This window comes from Oncorhynchus masou, unplaced genomic scaffold (assembly GCF_036934945.1).
Source record: "Oncorhynchus masou masou isolate Uvic2021 unplaced genomic scaffold, UVic_Omas_1.1 unplaced_scaffold_1910, whole genome shotgun sequence".
Lineage (NCBI taxonomy): Eukaryota > Metazoa > Chordata > Actinopteri > Salmoniformes > Salmonidae > Oncorhynchus > Oncorhynchus masou.
Window position 1 is genome coordinate 86,144 of NW_027008408.1, and position 12,694 is coordinate 98,837.

Here is a 12,694-nt window from a genome sequence, read left to right on the forward strand (position 1 = left end):
TGTCATACCAGCTGTCTAGTCTGTCATACCAGCTGTCTAGTCTGTCATACCAGCTGTCTAGTCTGTCATAACAGCTGTCTAGTCTGTCACACCAGCTGTCTAGTCTGTTATAGTCTGTTATACCAGCTGTCTAGTCTGTTATAGTCTGTTATACCAGCTGTCTAGTCTGTTATAGTCTGTTATACCAGCTGTCTAGTCTGTTATACCAGCTGTCTAGTCTGTTATAGTCTGTTATACCAGCTGTCTAGTCTGTCATACCAGCTGTCTAGTCTGTTATACCAGCTGTCTAGTCTGTTATACCAGCTGTCTAGTCTGTCATACCAGCTGTCTAGTCTGTCATACCAGCTGTCTAGTCTGTCATACCAGCTGTCTAGTCTGTCATACCAGCTGTCTAGTCTGTCACACCAGCTGTCTAGTCTGTCATACCAGCTGTCTAGTCTGTCATACCAGCTGTCTAGTCTGTCATAACACCTGTCTAGTCTGTCATACCAGCTGTCTAGTCTGTCACACCAGCTGTCTAGTCTGTCACACCAGCTGTCTAGTCTGTCACACCAGCTGTCTAGTCTGTCACACCAGCTGTCTAGTCTGTCACACCAGCTGTCTAGTCTGTTACACCAGCTGTCTAGTCTGTTACACCAGCTGTCTAGTCTGTTACACCAGCTGTCTAGTCTGTTATACCAGCTGTCTAGTCTGTTACACCAGCTGTCTAGTCTGTCAGACCAGCTGTCTAGTCTGTCATACCAGCTGTCTAGTCTGTCATACCAGCTGTCTAGTCTGTCATACCAGCTGTCTAGTCTGTCATACCAGCTGTCTAGTCTGCTATACCAGCTGTCTAGTCTGCTATACCAGCTGTCTAGTCTGTTATACCAGCTGTCTAGTCTGTCACACCAGCTGTCTAGTCTGTTACACTAGCTGTCTAGTCTGTTATACCAGCTGTCTAGTCTTATACCAGCTGTCTAGTCCGTCATACCAGCTGTCTAGTCCGTTATACCAGCTGTCTAGTCCGTTATACCAGCTGTCTAGTCCGTTATACCAGCTGTCTAGTCTGTTATACCAGCTGTCTAGTCTGTCATACCAGCTGTCTAGTCTGTCATACCAGCTGTCTAGTCTGTCATACCAGCTGTCTAGTCTGTTATACTAGCTGTCTAGTCTGTTATACCAGCTGTCTAGTCTTATACCAGCTGTCTAGTCCGTCATACCAGCTGTCTAGTCTGTTATACCAGCTGTCTAGTCTGTTATACCAGCTGTCTAGTCTTATACCAGCTGTCTAGTCTGTCATACCAGCTGTCTAGTCCGTCATACCAGCTGTCTAGTCTGTCATACCAGCTGTCTAGTCTGTGTTTTATAAATGTGCAATGAGCATAAAACACAGTTTATAGAAGGAATTGGCAACTCGTTCTCATTCTGAGAGAGAAACATCTTATCCAGGTGGGCCACTTGACTACAACATCAAAAAGGAAGTGACCAGACTGTTGAACAGTTGGAGACAGACAGGAGGGTGTATTCATAGCAGTTCAACTGTTCCAGCTTGTTAACAAGCGACCAGATCCAGGTTGTCTCGACCTATTAGGACCAGCACGTGGGCTTATGCTGCAGAGATCGTTGATGAGATCTGTGGTCGTGGTCTGTAGCGTCTGCTACCAGAAGACAGTCATTATTAGTGGATGTCCATTATGAAGTCATCTGCTTAGAACTATTTACTAAAAAAAAAAAAAAAAAAAAAAAAAAAAAAAAAAAAAAAAAAAAAGGCATTTTTCATAGACTTGTCACTGATCTGGCTTTCAAGTCCTATTGCAGAAAAGCAGGTTAAACAATTTTTTTAATTAAATCATTAAATGATTAGTGGGTCTTGCGGAAGGCTTGTATTTAACCTAGGTTTAATTACACAAGCCCTGAATTCATTAGATTAATTCTGACTGTTTGAAATGCTGTGTGTGGATCTTTAAATCACGCACCGACGACACGTCGATGTTTTTATTTAACAAGGCAAGTCAGATCAGAACTAATTCTTCATTACAATGACGGCCCACCCCGGTCGAACCCGAACCTGGGCGACGCTGGGCCAACTGTGCCCCGTCGTACAGGACTCTCCATCACGGCCAGTTGTGACACGGCCTGGAATCGAACCAGGGCCTGTAGTGACCCCTCTAGTATTGAGAACCAGGGACTGTAGTGGCTCCTCCAGTACTGAGATGCAGGGCCTTAGACCGCTGTGATACAGCCTGGACTGGAACCAGGGTCTGTAGTGGCTCCTCCAGTACTGAGATGCAGGGCCTTAGACCGCTGTGAAACAGTCTGGACTGGAACCAGGGTCTGTAGTGGCTCCTCTAGCACTGAGATGCAGGGCCTTAGACCACTGTGATACAGTATGGAATCGAACCAAGGACTGTAGTGACTCCCCTAGCACTGAGATGCAGGGCCTTAGACGGCTGCGCCACTCGGGGGCCCCAAGCATAAAGTTAGAGACATGGTGAACCGTCCACACGTTGGAAACATACATGTACATGATCACTAGGTCATATCACCCGGCCCTAACCAGCGGAACAATAACCATCTCATTTCTCTGGATGAGGAGGGATCAGTTTGGCCTGTTAGACCATAAATTAGATGCAGGTCCTGAAGTACATAACTAAAGCCCCCCCCTCCCTCCTTTTCCAGTTTTTACTATGATAACTGATGATCAAATGGGGCCCATGCCAGTCGGTAATTCAACCATGTTAACTACACGTTCAGATCGCTGGCCATCACACCAACTTGCCAATCCAAAAACTATTTTGCTGACATGAGCTAATTGATCTACTGCACAGCCACATTTCTCTCTCAACAGTAAGTTGAGAACCTGACGGAGTTACCAAAAACAACTGTTGTTGCCCATCCCTGCTGAAGACTATGGAGAGAGACGACCAGAGACATGCAGGAGCAGAGACCAGAAGACATAAAGACCAGAAGACATAAAGACCAGAGACATGAAGGAGCAGAGACATGAAGGAGCAGAGACATGAAGGAGCAGAGACATGAAGGAGCAGAGACATGAAGGAGCAGAGACCAGAAGACATGAAGGAGCAGAGACCAGAGACATAAAGACCAGAGACATAAAGACCAGAGACATATAGACCAGAGACATATAGACCAGAGACATATAGACCAGAGACATATAGACCAGAGACATATAGACCAGAGACATATAGACCAGAGACATATAGACCAGAGACATATAGACCAGAGACATATAGACCAGAGACATATAGACCAGAGACATATAGACCAGAGACATATAGACCAGAGACATATAGACCAGAGACATATAGACCAGAGACATATAGACCAGAGACATATAGACCAGAGACATATAGACCAGAGACATATAGACCAGAGACATATAGACCAGAGACATATAGACCAGAGACATAAAGACCAGAGACATAAAGACCAGAGACATAAAGACCAGAGACATAAAGACCAGAGACATAAAGACCAGAGACATAAAGACCAGAGACATAAAGACCAGAGACATAAAGACCAGAGACATATAGACCAGAGACATATAGACCAGAGACATAAAGACCAGAGACATAAAGACCAGAGACATAAAGACCAGAGACATAAAGACCAGAGACATAAAGACCAGAGACATAAAGACCAGAGACATGCAGGAGCAGAGACCAGAGACATAAAGACCAGAGACATAAAGACCAGAGACATAAAGACCAGAGACATAAAGACCAGAGACATAAAGACCAGAGACATAAAGACCAGAGACATAAAGACCAGAGACATAAAGACCAGAGACATGCAGGAGCAGAGACCAGAGACATAAAGACCAGAGACATAAAGACCAGAGACATGCAGGACCAGAGACATAAAGACCAGAGACATGACCTGGTCAGAAGTACTGTACTATACAGGGAACAGGGGGCCATTTCAGATGGAGACACTTTGGCTCTGATGGGGAACTTCCTCTTACCTTTCATTCAAAATATCATTCAGGGTACTGAGGATCGTATCCAACTGTTTCACCAGGGCCTGGTGGGAGAGAGGACGAGAGAGGGAGGGCCGAGAGAGAAGGGGGAGGGAGAGAGAGAGAGAGAGAGAGAGAGAAGGGGGAGGGCAAGAGAGAGAGAGAGAGAGGGCCGAGAGAGAGAGAAGGGGGAGGGAGAGAGAGAGAAGGGGGAGGGAGAGAGAGAGAGAGAGAGAGAAGGGGGAGGGAGAGAGAGAGAAGGGGGAGGGCGAGAGAGAGAGAGAAAAAGGGGGAGGGCCGAGAGAGAGAGAGAGAGGGGGAGGGAGAGAGAGAGAGAGAAAAGGGGGAGGGCCGAGAGAGAGAGAAGGGGGAGGGCCGAGAGAGATGAGAGAGAGAAAAGGGGAGGGCCGAGAGAGATGAGAGAGAGAAAAGGGGAGGGCCGAGAGAGAGAGAGAGAAGGGGGAGGGCCGAGAGAGAGAGAGAGAGAAAAAGGGGGAGGGCCGAGAGAGATGAGAGAGAGAAAAGGGGAGGGCCGAGAGAGAGAGAGAAGGGGAGGGCCGAGAGAGATGAGAGAGAGAAAAGGGGGAGGGCCGAGAGAGAGAGGTTGAGAGAGAGAGAGAAGGGCGAGAGAGTGGAACACAATCAGTGTCAAACAGGGAGAGAACACAGTTCTACAGTGGAGCTGCACCACCACTACCCCCAGTAAACACAGCCCCTACAGTAGTGCACTACCCGGGGCCTACAGTAGTGCACTACCCGGGGCCTACAGTAGTGCACTACTCGGGGCCTATAATAGTGCACTAGCCGGGCCTACAGTAGTGCACTAGCCGGGGCCTACAGTAGTGCACTAGCCGGGGCCTACAGTAGTGCACTAGCCGGGGCCTACAGTAGTGCACTACTCTTTACTGGGGTCAATCGATTGATTGAAAAACAGACAGATCAACCTCACCACTGACGTGGTCAGAGTGAGTGATAAACTACCCAGGTAGATGGACATGATTGATGACCTCACCACTGATAGATAGATCAGTTGAAGTTGGAAGTTTACATACACATTAGCCAAATACATAAACTCAATATTTCACAAGTCCTGACATTTAATCCTAGTAAAAATACCATGTCTTAGGATCACCACTTTATTTTAAGTCAGAATAATAATAGAGAGAATGATTTATTTCAGATTTATTTATTTCATTCATCACATTCCCAGTGGGTCAGAAGTTTACATACACTCAATTAGCATTTGGTAGCTGTGCCTTTAAATTGTTTAATTTGGGTCAAACGTTTCGGTAGCCTTCCACAAGCTTCCCATAATAAATTGGGTGAATTTTGGCCCATTCCTCCTGACAGAGCTGGTGTAACTGAGTCAGGTTTGTAGACCTGGCTCGCACACGCTTTTTTAGTTCTGTCCACATATTTTCTATAGGATTGAGGTCAGGGCTTTGTGATAACCACTCCAACACCTTGACTTTGTTGTCCTTAAGCCATTTTGCCACACCTTTGGAAGTATGCTTGGGGTCATTGTCCATTTGGAAGATCCATTTGCGACCAAGCTTTACCCTCATGACTGATGTCTTGAGATGTTGCTTCAATATATCCACATAATTTTCCTCCCTCATGATTCCATCTATTTTGTGAAGTGCACCAGTCCCTCCTGCAGCAAAGCACCCCCACAACATGATGTTGCCACCCCCATGCTTCACGGTTGGGATGGTGAATTCCGCTTGCAAGCCCCTCCCCCTTTCCCCTCCAAACATAACCATGGTCATTATGGCAAAACAGTTTTATTTCATCAGACCAGAGGACATTTCTCCAAAAAGTACGATCGTTGTCCCCATCTCCAGTTACAAACGGTAGTCTTGCTTTTTAATGGCGGTTTTGGAGCAGTGGCTTTTTCCTTGCTGAGCGGCCTTTCAGGTTATGTCGATATAAGACTCGTTTTTACTGTGGATATAGATACTTTTGTACCTGTTTCCTCCAGCATCTTCACAAGGTCCTTTGTTGTTGTTCTGGGATTGATTTGCACTTTTCGCACCAAGGTACGTTCATCTCTAGGAGACAGAACGCGTCTCCTTCCTGAGCGGTATGACGGCTGCGTGGTCCCATGGTGTTTATACTTGCGTACTTATTGTTTAAACAGATTAACGTGGTACCTTCAGGCGTTTGGAAATTGCTCCCAAGGATAAACCAGACTTGTGAAGGTCTACAAAAAAACATTCTGAGGTCTTGGGCTGATTTCTTTTGATTTTCCCATGATGTCAAGCAAAGAGGCATTGAGTTTGAAGGTAGGCCTTGAAATACATCCACAGGTACACCTCCAATTGACTCAAATGATGTTAGCCTATCAGAAGCTTCCAAAGCCATGACATCATTTTCTGGAATTTTCCAAGTTGTTTAAAGGCACAGTCAACTTAGTGCATGTAAACTTCTGACCCACTGGAATTGTGATATAGTGAATTATAAGTGAAATAATCTGTATGTAAACAATTGTTGGAAAAATTATTTGTGTCATGTACAAACTAGATGTCCTAACCGACTTGCCAAAACTATAGTTTAAGACATTTGTGGAGTGGTTGAAAAACTAGTTTTAATGGACTCCAACCTAAGTGTATGTAGAACTTCCCACTTCAACTGTAGATATGATCGATGACCTCACCACTTTGTTGTCAGAGTGAGTGATGAACTCCCGGAGCTGTCTGACAGTGGCCAGCCGGCGGTCCCTGTCCTCCTCACGGGACACACGGCGCAGGAGGTTGGACAGGCGAGACTCATCAGAGTGAGACATCCCTCTGTCTGTAAGGGGGGGGGGGCAGGGAGAGGGATGGAAAAACAGGAAAAGAGGGGAGAGTGGGTGGGATGTAAAGAGATGGAGAAAGAGATTGAAAGAGGGGAATGGAGAGAGGAAATGGTGATCAGAAATAGAATTCAGCAGTTTTGCCATTATATCTAAGAGAACCAGGTAGTGATCTCCAAACCCTCAGAAGCCCCAGACACTCCTGGGATCTATTCCACAGCACCTGATTCAACTGGTCAACTAATCATCAAGACCTTGACGAGGTGAATCGGGTTATTAAGACTGGGGAGGGTCTGACGACAGCCCCCAGGGCGGGGGAGGTGTCTGACGACAGCCCCCAGGGGGGAGGTCTGACGACAGCCCCCAGGGGGGGGAGAGGTCTGACGACAGCCCCCGGGGGGAGAGGTCTGACGACAGCCCCCAGGGGGAAGAGGTCTGACGACAGCCCCGGGGGGAGAGGTCTGACGACAGCCCCAGGAGGGGAGAGGTCTGACGACAGCCCCCAGGGGGGAGGGTCTGACGACAGCCCCCAGGGGGGAGAGGTCTGACGACAGCCCCCAGGGGGGAGAGGTCTGACGACAGCCCCAGGGGGAGGGGGAGAGGTCTGACGACAGCCCCCAGGGGGAGAGGTCTGACGACAGCCCCCAGGGGGGAGAGGTCTGACGACAGCCCCCAGGGGGAGGGGTCTGGACGACAGCCCCGGGGGGGGAGAGGTCTGACGACAGCCCCCAGGGGGAGGTCTGACGACAGCCCCCAGGGGGGAGAGGTCTGACGACAGCCCCCAGGGTGGGGAGGGTCTGACGACAGCCCCCGGGGGAGAGGTCTGACGACAGCCCCCAGGGGGGAGAGGTCTGACGACAGCCCCAGGGGGAGGTCTGACGACAGCCCCAGGGGGGGAGAGGTCTGACGACAGCCCCAGGGGGAGAGGTCTGACGGACAGCCCCGGGGGGGGGAGAGGTCTGACGACAGCCCCCAGGGGGAGAGGTCTGACGACAGCCCCCAGGGGGGAGAGGTCTGACGACAGCCCCCAGGGGGGAGAGGTCTGACGACAGCCCCCAGGGGGAGAGAGGTCTGACGACAGCCCCCAGGGGGAGAGAGGTCTGACGACAGCCCCCAGGGGGGAGAGGTCTGGCGACAGCCCCCAGGGGGGAGAGGTCTGACGACAGCCCCCAGGGGGAGAGAGGTCTGACGACAGCCCCCAGGGGGGAGAGGTCTGGCGACAGCCCCCAGGGGGAGAGGTCTGACGACAGCCCCCCAGGGGGGAGAGGTCTGACGACAGCCCCCAGGGGGGAGAGGTCTGACGACAGCCCCTGGTGTATACTAAATACTCACCGTGGGATTTCCTCATGTCCTTAGAAGCTAAAGCACGGTTTCCATGCTGCTGAAAAGTGGTCAAATCGGCGGTCGCATCGTTGATCCTCAACTCTTGCCCCAACGACTTCCAACCAAAAGTATCATCACTGAACCCTCCTGCAGCTTCATATCCTCCTGGAGGGGGTGGAGACAGCGAGAGAGGAGGAGAGAGCGAGAGAAGAGGAGACGAGGAGACAGCGAGAGAGGAGGAGAGGAGACAGCGAGAGAGGAGGAGAGGAGACAGCGAGAGAGGAGGAGAGGAGACAGCGAGAGAGGAGGAGAGAGCGGGAGAGCAGGAGAGGAGAGAGCGGGAGAGGGGAGAGCGGGAGAGAGGAGAGGAGGAGCAGTTTAGCACAGATCCATACAGCTGACTAAACTACTCTCCCCCTTAGCTTACACACAGGTGTTAGGAGCACAGTAGATGGCTAATTAGCACAGGTGGTCAAGTTCCTTTAACAAGCGTTGTAATATGGAGTTGTAATATGGAGGGAACACTAACCCCAAGTAGTAGTAGTATAGAGAGAATAGGGTGCCATTGGGTCCTGGTCTAAAGTAGTGCACTACATAGGGAATAGGGTGGGGAGAGGTCCTGGTCTAAAGTAGTGCACTACATAGGGAATAGGGTGCTATTGGGTCCTGGTCTAAAGTAGTGCACTACATAGGGAATAGGGTGGGGAGAGGTCCTGGTCTAAAGTAGTGCACTACATAGGGAATAGGGTGCTATTGGGTCCTGGTCTAAAGTAGAGCACTACATAGGGAATAGGGTGGGGAGAGGTCCTGGTCTAAAGTAGTGCACTACATAGGGAATAGGGTGCTATTGGGTCCTGGTCTAAAGTAGTGCAGTACATAGGGAATAGCGTGCCATTGGGTCCTGGTCTAAAGTAGAGCACTACATAGGGAATAGGGTGCCATTGGGTCCTGGTCTAAAGTAGTGCACTACATAGGGAATAGGGTGGGAGAGGTCCTGGTCTAAAGTAGTGCACTACATAGGGAATAGGGTGCTATTGGGTCCTGGTCTATAGTAGTGCAGTACATAGGGAATAGGGTGCCATTGGGTCCTGGTCTAAAGTAGGGCACTACATAGGGAACCATTTGAGACACAGCCTTCTCTACCACGAGGGCAGGTATCTGTGGGGGAACCCGGTGCTTTCCTTCTTCTAGATGCCCGGGACAGAAACGACACTACAGAGACAGGAAGTCTCTTTCACTTCCACAGAAACATTAAGCCGACGTGAGTCTGAGGACCCAGGAAGGAAAGAGGGAGAGAAGCTGGATGCCTTTACTGCTACCCTGACCCCATAACAACCCAAGCCTGGTCTCATGTACTGCTAACATGACCCCATAACAACCCAAGCCTGGTCTCTGCTAACCTGACCCCATAACAACCCAAGCCTGGTCTCATGTACTGCTAAGCTGACCCCATAACAACCCAAGCCTGGTCTCATGTACTGCTAACCTGACCCCATAACAACCCAAGCCTGGTCTCTGCTAACCTGACCCCATAACAACCCAAGCCTGGTCTCATGTACTGCTAAGCTGACCCCATAACAACCCAAGCCTGGTCTCTGCTAACATGACCCCATAACAACCCAAGCCTGGTCTCTGCTAACCTGACCCAATAACAACCCAAGCCTGGTCTCATGTACTACTAACCTGACCCCATAACAACCCAAGCCTGGTCTCATGTACTGCTAACATGACCCCATAACAACCCAAGCCTGGTCTCTGCTAACATGACCCCATAACAACCCAAGCCTGGTCTCATGTACTGCTAACCTGACCCCATAACAACCCAAGCCTGGTCTCATGTACTACTAACCTGACCCCATAACAACCCAAGCCTGGTCTCATGTACTGCTAACATGACCCCATAACAACCCAAGCCTGGTCTCTGCTAACCTGACCCCATAACAACCCAAGCCTGGTCTCATGTACTGCTAAGCTGACCCCATAACAACCCAAGCCTGGTCTCTACTAAGCTGACCCCATAACAACCCAAGCCTGGTCTCTGCTAACCTGACCCCATAACAACCCAAGCCTGGTCTCTGCTAACCTGACCCCACAACAACCCAAGCCTGGTCTCTGCTAACATGACCCCATAACAACCCAAGCCTGGTCTCATGTACTGCTAACCTGACCCCATAACAACCCAAGCCTGGTCTCATGTACTGCTAACCTGACCCCATAACAACCCAAGCCTGGTCTCTGCTAACATGACCCCATAACAACCAAGACTGGTCTCATGTACTGCTAACCTGACCCCATAACAACCCAAGCCTGGTCTCATGTACTGCTAAGCTGACCCCATAACAACCCAAGCCTGGTCTCTGCTAACATGACCCCATAACAACCCAAGCCTGGTCTCTGCTAACATGACCCCATAACAACCCAAGCCTGGTCTCATGTACTGCTAACCTGACCCCATAACAACCCAAGCCTGGTCTCTGCTAACCTGACCCCATAACAACCCAAGCCTGGTCTCATGTACTGCTAAGCTGACCCCATAACAACCCAAGCCTGGTCTCATGTACTGCTAAGCTGACCCCATAACAACCCAAGCCTGGTCTCTGCTAACCTGACCCCATAACAACCCAAGCCTGGTCTCATGTACTGCTAAGCTGACCCCATAACAACCCAAGCCTGGTCTCTGCTAACATGACCCCATAACAACCCAAGCCTGGTCTCTGCTAACCTGACCCCATAACAACCCAAGCCTGGTCTCTGCTAACATGACCCCACAACAACCCAAGCCTGGTCTCATGTACTGCTAACCTGACCCCATAACAACCCAAGCCTGGTCTCTGCTAACATGACCCCATAACAACCCAAGCCTGGTCTCTGCTAACATGACCCCATAACAACCCAAGCCTGGTCTCTGCTAACATGACCCCATAACAACCCAAGCCTGGTCTCTGCTAACCTGACCCCATAACAACCCAAGCCTGGTCTCTGTTAAGCTGACCCCATAACAACCCAAGCCTGGTCTCATGTACTGCAAAGCTGACCCCATAACAACCCAAGCCTGGTCTCTGCTAACATTACCCCATAACAACCCAAGCCTGGTCTCATGTACTGCTAACCTGACCCCATAACAACCCAAGCCTGGTCTCTGCTAACCTGACCCCATAACAACCCAAGCCTGGTCTCTGCTAACATGACCCCATAACAACCCAAGCCTGGTCTCATGTACTGCTAACCTGACCCCATAACAACCCAAGCCTGGTCTCATGTACTGCTAACCTGACCCCATAACAACCCAAGCCTGGTCTCTGCTAAGCTGACTCCATAACAACCCAAGCCTGGTCTCTGCTAACCTGACCCCATAACAACCCAAGCCTGGTCTCTGCTAAGCTGACCCCATAACAACCCAAGCCTGGTCTCTGCTAACCTGACCCCATAACAACCCAAGCCTGGTCTCTGCTAAGCTGACCCCATAACAACCCAAGCCTGGTCTCTGCTAACCTGACCCCATAACAACCCAAGCCTGGTCTCATGTACTGCTAACCTGACCCCATAACAACCCAAGCCTGGTCTCTGCTAAGCTGACCCCATAACAACCCAAGCCTGGTCTCATGTACTGCTAACCTGACCCCCATAACAACCCAAGCCTGGTCTCTGCTAACCTGACCCCATAACAACCCAAGCCTGGTCTCTGCTAAGCTGACCCCATAACAACCCAAGCCTGGTCTCATGTACTGCTAACCTGACCCCATAACAACCCAAGCCTGGTCTCTACTAAGCTGACCCCATAACAACCCAAGCCTGGTCTCATGTACTGCTAACATGACCCCATAACAACCCAAGCCTGGTCTCATGTACTGCTAACCTGACCCCATAACAACCCAAGCCTGGTCTCATGTACTGCTAACCTGACCCCATAACAACCCAAGCCTGGTCTCTGCTAAGCTGACCCCATAACAACCCAAGACTGGTCTCATGTACTGCTAACCTGACCCCATAACAACCCAAGCCTGGTCTCATGTACTGCTAAGCTGACCCCATAACAACCCAAGCCTGGTCTCTGCTAAGCTGACCCCATAACAACCCAAGCCTGGTCTCTGCTAACCTGACCCCATAACAACCCAAGCCTGGTCTCTGCTAACATGACCCCATAACAACCCAAGCCTGGTCTCTGCCCTAGCTGACCCCATAACAACCCAAGCCTGGTCTCATGTACTGCTAACCTGACCCCATAACAACCCAAGCCTGGTCTCTGCTAACATGACCCCATAACAACCCAAGCCTGGTCTCTGCTAACATGACCCCATAACAACCCAAGCCTGGTCTCATGTACTGCTAACCTGACCCCATAACAACCCAAGCCTGGTCTCTGCTAACCTGACCCCATAACAACCCAAGCCTGGTCTCATGTACTGCTAAGCTGACCCCATAACAACCCAAGCCTGGTCTCATGTACTGCTAAGCTGACCCCATAACAACCCAAGCCTGGTCTCTGCTAACCTGACCCCATAACAACCCAAGCCTGGTCTCATGTACTGCTAAGCTGACCCCATAACAACCCAAGCCTGGTCTCTGCTAACATGACCCCATAACAACCCAAGCCTGGTCTCTGCTAACCTGACCCCATA

At 50.1% G+C, this 12,694-nt stretch overlaps 1 pseudogene; it reads right to left on the reverse strand.

Moving 5' to 3' along the window:
• Positions 1–8,240, reverse strand: part of LOC135532567 (serine/threonine-protein kinase SMG1-like) — a 90,939-nt pseudogene extending 82,699 nt beyond the window's left edge.
• Between the last annotated feature and the right edge of the window lie 4,454 nt (positions 8,241–12,694).